The sequence below is a fragment of the Apis dorsata genome, unplaced genomic scaffold (genome assembly GCF_000469605.1).
Source record: "Apis dorsata unplaced genomic scaffold, Apis dorsata 1.3 scaffold_73, whole genome shotgun sequence".
Taxonomy (NCBI): Eukaryota; Metazoa; Arthropoda; class Insecta; order Hymenoptera; family Apidae; genus Apis; species Apis dorsata.
The window spans coordinates 91,835-99,136 of NW_006263371.1; the positions used below are offsets into that span (position 1 = coordinate 91,835).

General features: G+C 30.8%; 1 protein-coding gene across 1 annotated transcript in view; it reads right to left on the reverse strand.

The window, feature by feature from the left end:
- LOC102676501 (ras-related protein Rab-3) overlaps nucleotides 1–6,100 on the reverse strand; it is a 12,152-nt gene extending 6,052 nt beyond the window's left edge. The window contains exon 1 of the mRNA XM_006610259.2: nucleotides 5,800–6,100. The gene's annotated coding sequence lies outside the window, so the exon portion shown is untranslated. The remainder of the gene's footprint in view (nucleotides 1–5,799) is intronic.
- Nucleotides 6,101–7,302: the final 1,202 nt, after the last annotated feature.

Genomic DNA, 7,302 nt, shown 5'->3' on the forward strand with positions numbered 1-7,302 from the left:
TCTTGCGCGACTCTTTCGTTTCCTTCCGGGTTTACCCGTTCCTCGTATCTCGTTCCTTTCGACGGTATCGCGGTTTCTCTATAAACACGCCCACACCAGGGCTGGAGGAACAATGGCGCCAATTGGGTGCTCATTTTTTTTAAAATTTTTTTCGATAAATTTACTACTCGTGTTTTTATTTAATGTACATGTATATATATATGTAGAAATCAGGAAAGTGATTAGTTGATATAATAATAAAAATAATTTAGAACAAAATTTTCAAGTTAGTCAAACTTTTTTTCGCTTAATTAATTTCGCTTAATAAATTCATTTATATATTCATTCCAATTGTTGTATCAAATAATCTAAAGAAAAAAAAATTTTTGAAAAATTTAATTCTAATATATAATGTAATATTCGTTTTCTTTCATATTGCTGTCATTCCATCATATTGCCATCGAATGCAATTTCGTAGCCGTGATAAACCACACGATCGATAATCCCGCAATGGGAACAATCAAATCCGATAACCTCGAATTACAGGTGGACGTATAAAAAAAAGCACGTGGTTCAATAGAATCCACGATTCATCGATTCATCTCGTTCGTACGAAAGTAATATACGAAATATTGCGACGATTTATCCATTCGTTATCATCGGTAGGTAACATTTTTGGAAAATTTATTTTTCGAGTCTCAAACGAATTTTTTTTTTTCTCAATCGTGAAGTTCAACGATTTGTTAAATAATTCATTCATTGTAATCGAGGATTATGCATCCTATGTTTTCCTAGGCAAATATAGGATGGCGAGTCCGTGTTTCCGGATGCTATAGGTGTGGCTATAGACGTGTGCCGGTTACGTGTACTAATGAGACGGTTGATGGTTTGAGGAAATAGAGAGACGGTGAAGGAAATAAGGAGATAAGAATACTACGTCTGGCATTGAAACAAAACAGTACGTCTATGTGACAAGACTAGAAATTGCATTATATAATTTGTGATAACGTGAATAGAAACGGTTCTTAACTTATTATTCATGTAAAAGGTAAATAATAATAAATATATATATATTTAAAATAATACGAATAAAAGGTAAATTATAAATTTTTATATATTTTGGATATCCAAAATATATAATTTGTGAAAATAGAAACGGTTCTTAACTTATTATCTATATAAAAAAGATAGTAAAACTTTTATACTTTGGATATCACAATGTATTTTAACAACCTGCATTATATAATTGTGAAACTGTTTTTAATTCATTATTTATATACAAAATAAATAATAATATATATAAAATAATATGAATAAAAGGTAAAGCAAAATTTTTATATATTTTGGATATCACAATGCAGTTTAGCAACCTGAATTATATTATTTGTGAAAATATATAATTCTTAACTTATTATTTATATAAAAGGTAAAGCAAAATCTTTATATATTTTGGATATCACAATGCAGTTTAGCAACCTGAATTATATTATTTGTGAAAATATATAATTCTTAACTTATTATTTATATAAAAGGTAAAGCAAAATCTTTATATATTTTGGATATCACAATGCAACTTGAATTATATAATTTGTAAAAAATATATAATTCTTAATATTATTATTTATATAAAAAGTAGTAAAATTTTTACATATTTTGGATATCAGCATTTTAATCCTGTGTATTATTATTATGAAAGAAATGAAATTATCCAAGTATAAAAGAAAAAAATTTTCCTTATTTATCACATATTGCTACCATGCATTTTGATTTAAAATTGCAAAATATCCATATAATGATAAAAGTTCACCAGTGAATTATAATTAAATATGCTAATCATTCACAAATATTACAAACTTTAAAAATATTAAATATGAATAATATAAATGAATATGATAAATTTTGCTTTACCTTTTATATAAATAATAAGTTAAGAATTATATATTTTCACAAATAATATAATTCAGGTTGCTACCAATCACATTACTATTAGAATCATGAGATATCTCTGAGTGAGCAACGACTGAATCGATGATCGCACTTGTCGTATTTATCGGTAAGAACAAAGAATAAAATGGAGATTAACTATTTTTCGACAAACGGTTGTCCCGACAAAACGTTGAAAACATTGGCAGATCGATCAAGTGCAACTGGAGAGCGATCTGTGCAGTTATGGCCGAAAGTAAATTTCAGAAATGGAGGGTCTATAAATAAACTGTGGACGTCGAGGTCCACAGACACATAGTTGGAGCTTTTTACGCTTGGTGGGAGGGATCTTATCGATTTTCTTCGTGCTCGAGCCTGTAGCGGAGAACTACAGATTTCCCTCGGATTTCAAGTTCCATCGTTTCTGCCCCGCTCGTTTCTATATGCTCGTCGAACTAAAACGCTCCTATCCCTTCGATAAAAGAGCATCCAGACGCTTCCCAGACTCTTCATAAATAACGATTCTCGTACGAAATTGTTCGCTAATTATCCTTTTTTTTTTTTCTTTTTATCGATATTGGCCACCAGATATCGCTCTCCAGAGATGTTCAAAATGGAGAATGATACGATTCATCGTTAATAGACAGTTCAGGAAGAGATTAAACTGAAAAAATTCATGGTCCATGATGTTTCATTGCGAACCTTTTGCTTTTGAAAGAATTTGAAAATAATTGTGGAGAAATTTTTTTACAATGTGTCTACAGTCTACGATCATTTTGAGAAATTAAATTGAAAAAAAAGATTAGATTTTCCCAAATTTTAATTCTATAAAGTGTATCGATATTTGAGACCAATATGATCCGTTCCAAGTTTGATTAAAATCAAATAAAAGGACTGTATTTGAAGCAAGATTGTACACAAGATTCTGTAATATTATTTTTCGATTCATTTTATATTATGGTATTGAAAATTTAAATTTTATATGTAGGAAAGATGGATAAAGAGGATCAAGGATCACTTTCCAAGCCGAAAAAAGAGTGGACAAATGAAGATTTATCTCCTTTCATCGAGGAATCACTTTTATCTATCGTCGGGGGAAAATTTGATTACGTAAGAATGGAGATTGATGAATGAAGAAGAATCGTAGACGAAGAGTTAAACGATTAAGCTACTGATATTTCAATCAACGAACGACGTAATACAAATTCGCATAATGGAAAAATCAATATATAAAATGAAGATATATAAAACGAAGAAATCGAGAAAATTGAATGTTGGAAAGCTTGACGATTGATATTCCAATCGAAAAATTTTACGAAGAAGATACACGCGCGCCCAATTCTTCAAGCGGCAGAAGAAAGTGGAACAAGGTTCGCGATAATCGTATCGCCTATGTTAAACAGTGACGTGCTGCGCACGAATGCATCCAGAAGGATGCGATAACGCGTTGCACGAGTACACTCTAACATATGTGATATGACGAGGAAGAAGGAGGATTAAAAAGATGTGTAAAGATAAAATCGATAGGGCAACACTGTTTTTCACGATCCTGGCAAATATGTGTAATGATTTTCGGATGACGAATTATCGTTTAATTAAGAGATTGTGTTGTTCTGTGGAAAATTAATTTAAAGCGTTCCTCTAAAAATAAGTTTTCAAAAACATATTTTGACGTCAATTATGACGTTCAGAAAAAAATATGCATGTCTTATATAAAGGGATTATCGATTGACTTTGAATAATTTCAGAAGGGTAGAGATAAATAAGATTTTTATAATTATGTTTCATTTGTAATCTGTTTATGTATCTTGATATCAATCTAAACCTCTTGCTTTGCATTGTAAGTGTAGCATTAGTGTAGTAATAATATTCAAACATCATAAATGTTCCAATTAAACTTTTAACAGGAAAAAATTTAATTGAAAATTAACATCTCGTTTATGGAAAGTTAGAAACCTGCATTATTACAAATAATATATCTGTACAGCTATTGTTGATTTATTTTACTAGATTATACTACACATTGATAAATTTATATGAATGAAAGTTAAAAAAATAAAAGATTCCTTTTTAAAACTATTAACTTCAGCCATTGTTGAAGTTAAGCACCAAAAAACAACTAGATGACAATAAATTGTTATTGAAACGAAACTTTGGATGATGAAATGTTTCAAGCACTTGTATCTTTTCTATAGTTAATACTCTTCAACAACTGACACACAGGTCTTTGTGCTCTAAGGGTCTCTCAACCTCGAATACATTCAATTCTTCCATGAATCCATTAAAATATTAAAATTAAACAATCTGTATCTCGCAAGCTTTCTTGTAACAAACCACAAACTTTCTTGATTAATTGTTATCAGAATCATAATTAAAGATTTGTGACTTTTGTGAATTATTATAAAAATTGAAACTTTCAAATGTGCTCTTCTACTCTAAATGTATAATTTTGTATATATAAAGTTTATTGATTGTTAAATTATATTCTATATATATTTTAATCTTTAAATTATCAATAAAGTAGTTATAATATAATAAGAAAAGTCATACTATTGATAATAGTATATGATTATCAAAAATATAAATAACTCATTTTTTTAATTCATCAGCTTAAATAATGAAAAGTTTTGAAATAGCAATTTGACAAATTATTATTGAAAGATGATTAATTGAATTTTGAAAAGACTTTCCTAATGCGTATTGTATTAATTTTTTTTCAATCTTTTCTCCAGGATATATCAACAAACAAAAAACAATCTACTATATAAATTAATATTCAAACATGATTCTCAAACAATGACACAAAATCCCTTTGGCATCCATTGCCTGATCATAAGTTTTCTACATTTACAATAAATTTTCCCCTTTCTAAAATTTTTTCTTTAAAGAAGAATCATCAACGAGTAAAGAAGAAAATATAAAGAATCGTGAAGAACTCTAAGTTACGTCCCTTATACGTATATGACTATATTATTCGCAATAGAACAAATATTTTTGAAAGATCGATTCCCAACCCCTGACCAACCATGCCGCCCGTTACATAGTTTCGATTTAGCAGAATGAACGTAGAACGGAAGATGGAGCCTCCGTATATGTATTCCGTGACGCTCGAATTTGGATTCCGAAAACGCGTCCAGATCGATACGCTCGAATTCCTCGATATCGGCGATGCCTGCCTGGTCGATAAATTCGGTCGCCAAGTCGGTCGTCTGTTTCCATATACACATATATATATATCCTCGATTCGTTAATAAATTTCTTCTTCAGGAGCAACACGAGCATCATACGTGTTCTTAAACATCGACGTGATCACAGCTGACATGTCTGCCCTTTCAAGAGAGGAGAGAGAAAGAGGGAGAGGTATACGAGAGAGAGAGAGAGAGAGTGGGAAGGTCACACAGTTTGGATCGTCATCGACAGTCAGATTAAAACTGTGTATAAAAAAATGACGAAACTTGAAGGACGATCGAAATTCATTATCCTGGATCCTGCATAGCAATCCTGGAATTCACACTTAAATTTTTTTTTGAGACGCCATGAATTCGAGATTTTCCAGATTAGATATACGTCAAGGCGGTCTTTAATCACCTTTAATCACGAGGATGAGAAGTGATGCATAAGCGGGAACAAGCAGTCGAGGCTCGTGTAAGCGCAGAGTGCATGAAAAGTTGATTCGACGGCCACAGTTTCTAGCATGAGCGAGAGGAAAACCGTGAGAGTGGGAGAAAGACAGAGGGAGACAGAAAGAAATCAATAAGCGTTCTATCGACGAACTGGCTGGTCGGACAGAAATGTGTTTCAGCCTCGAAATCGCGGTACTCTGAATGTATTCCGTGAGGATGTGACCAAGCCTGAATGAAGCTTTCTCGTCCGACGAGTCATTCCCGACATGTGTACCTCCTAAAAGCGTTGATCCTTTCACGGTCGATCGCTGAATAGTAGGAATGCACAACGCGCGCTGCACTCTGGGCCCCTGCACCTGGCCTCGACGATAAAAATGACTCCGACGCTGATACGCGAGTACGGAGTTTCCCGACACCACGGCGACGTAACACACGGCAGCACAACAGGGATGGTTTCACGACGATTTTAAGGAGACTGGACTGGCCTCGGTAAAGCCTCGCGCCACTGTAGCCCGCTATAGCTAAAATATCGACCATTTCGTGGACCCCCGCCCGTCCTTAGACCAATCCCGAGGAAGGCCGCGCCTGCGCCACAGGCAACCCGACTGACATCTCGAAACTATCGGCAAAACCCATATTTCGTGGGAATGACACTTGTTGATCTCGCGAAATTTCAATTCCTACGACAATGCGGCCATTTTTGATAGTTTTGAAAAGATATCTGTCCTATCGATCGTCAATCGGTTACCCACCATGGGTAAATTATCCATGCAATTTGTCAAATAATATAGAAATATAAAAGTATCGTTTTGAAATGAAATACCATCAAATCGTAAGCAAAAAGTAAAGGTATTTGATACGATTTCCCATAATTTATACGGTTCTAAATAATTTAGAACCGTAGTACGAGTACAGATAGTTGATGAATGTACAAACCATATATTTGGTGAAAATATAATTATATTATATATATATATAAAATATGCAACTTATCGTTTGTAGATAATATACCGACACAACAATTTTCCATCCGTCGATAATAATAATAAAATATATCTTAAATACGAAATTTATATATGATTTTAAAATATGCACAAAATCGAATATCTGCTTAATAGTATAATATTTAAATTGTAATTAATTTGATTTCCTCTCACTCGATAATTACACTCAGTAGATAAAGTCTAACATCATTGACATTTATACCGATAACTGTATAAGTAGTTATCTACATATATATAAATATATTTCAAACAAATATTTTAAGATATGAAATATTTTAATATAAATTTCCAAGTAATTTTATTAATATTTCATTAATTTTATAATTTGATTAATTTTATTAATTTATTAATGTAATATAATAATTTATAAATTTACAAATTTTAACAAAATATCGTTTTTTGATTGTCTTTAAATAATAATAAATTTTTATTTTGTTCAATTTTTTGAGTATATATTTTTTTATAGTATATATTTATATAACTATGAGAGAAATATTTTTTATTTCTTAATTTAAATTTTATATGTTAAAAATTAATGATTTTTATTATTTTTTTTTATAATATATCTTTGATAAATTTAACGTGTAAATTTAAAAAAAAATTTAGAAATAAATAATATATATATTTTATATCTTTACATTTTCACTTAAATAGAAAATCTATCAAACATTAATTGATTACGAATAATTAATTCAACTTTAATTAGCTTTTTCATTTTTCTTAAATCATTTGCAAAAAAAAAAAAAAAGGAAATTGTATGAAAGATTCTTATT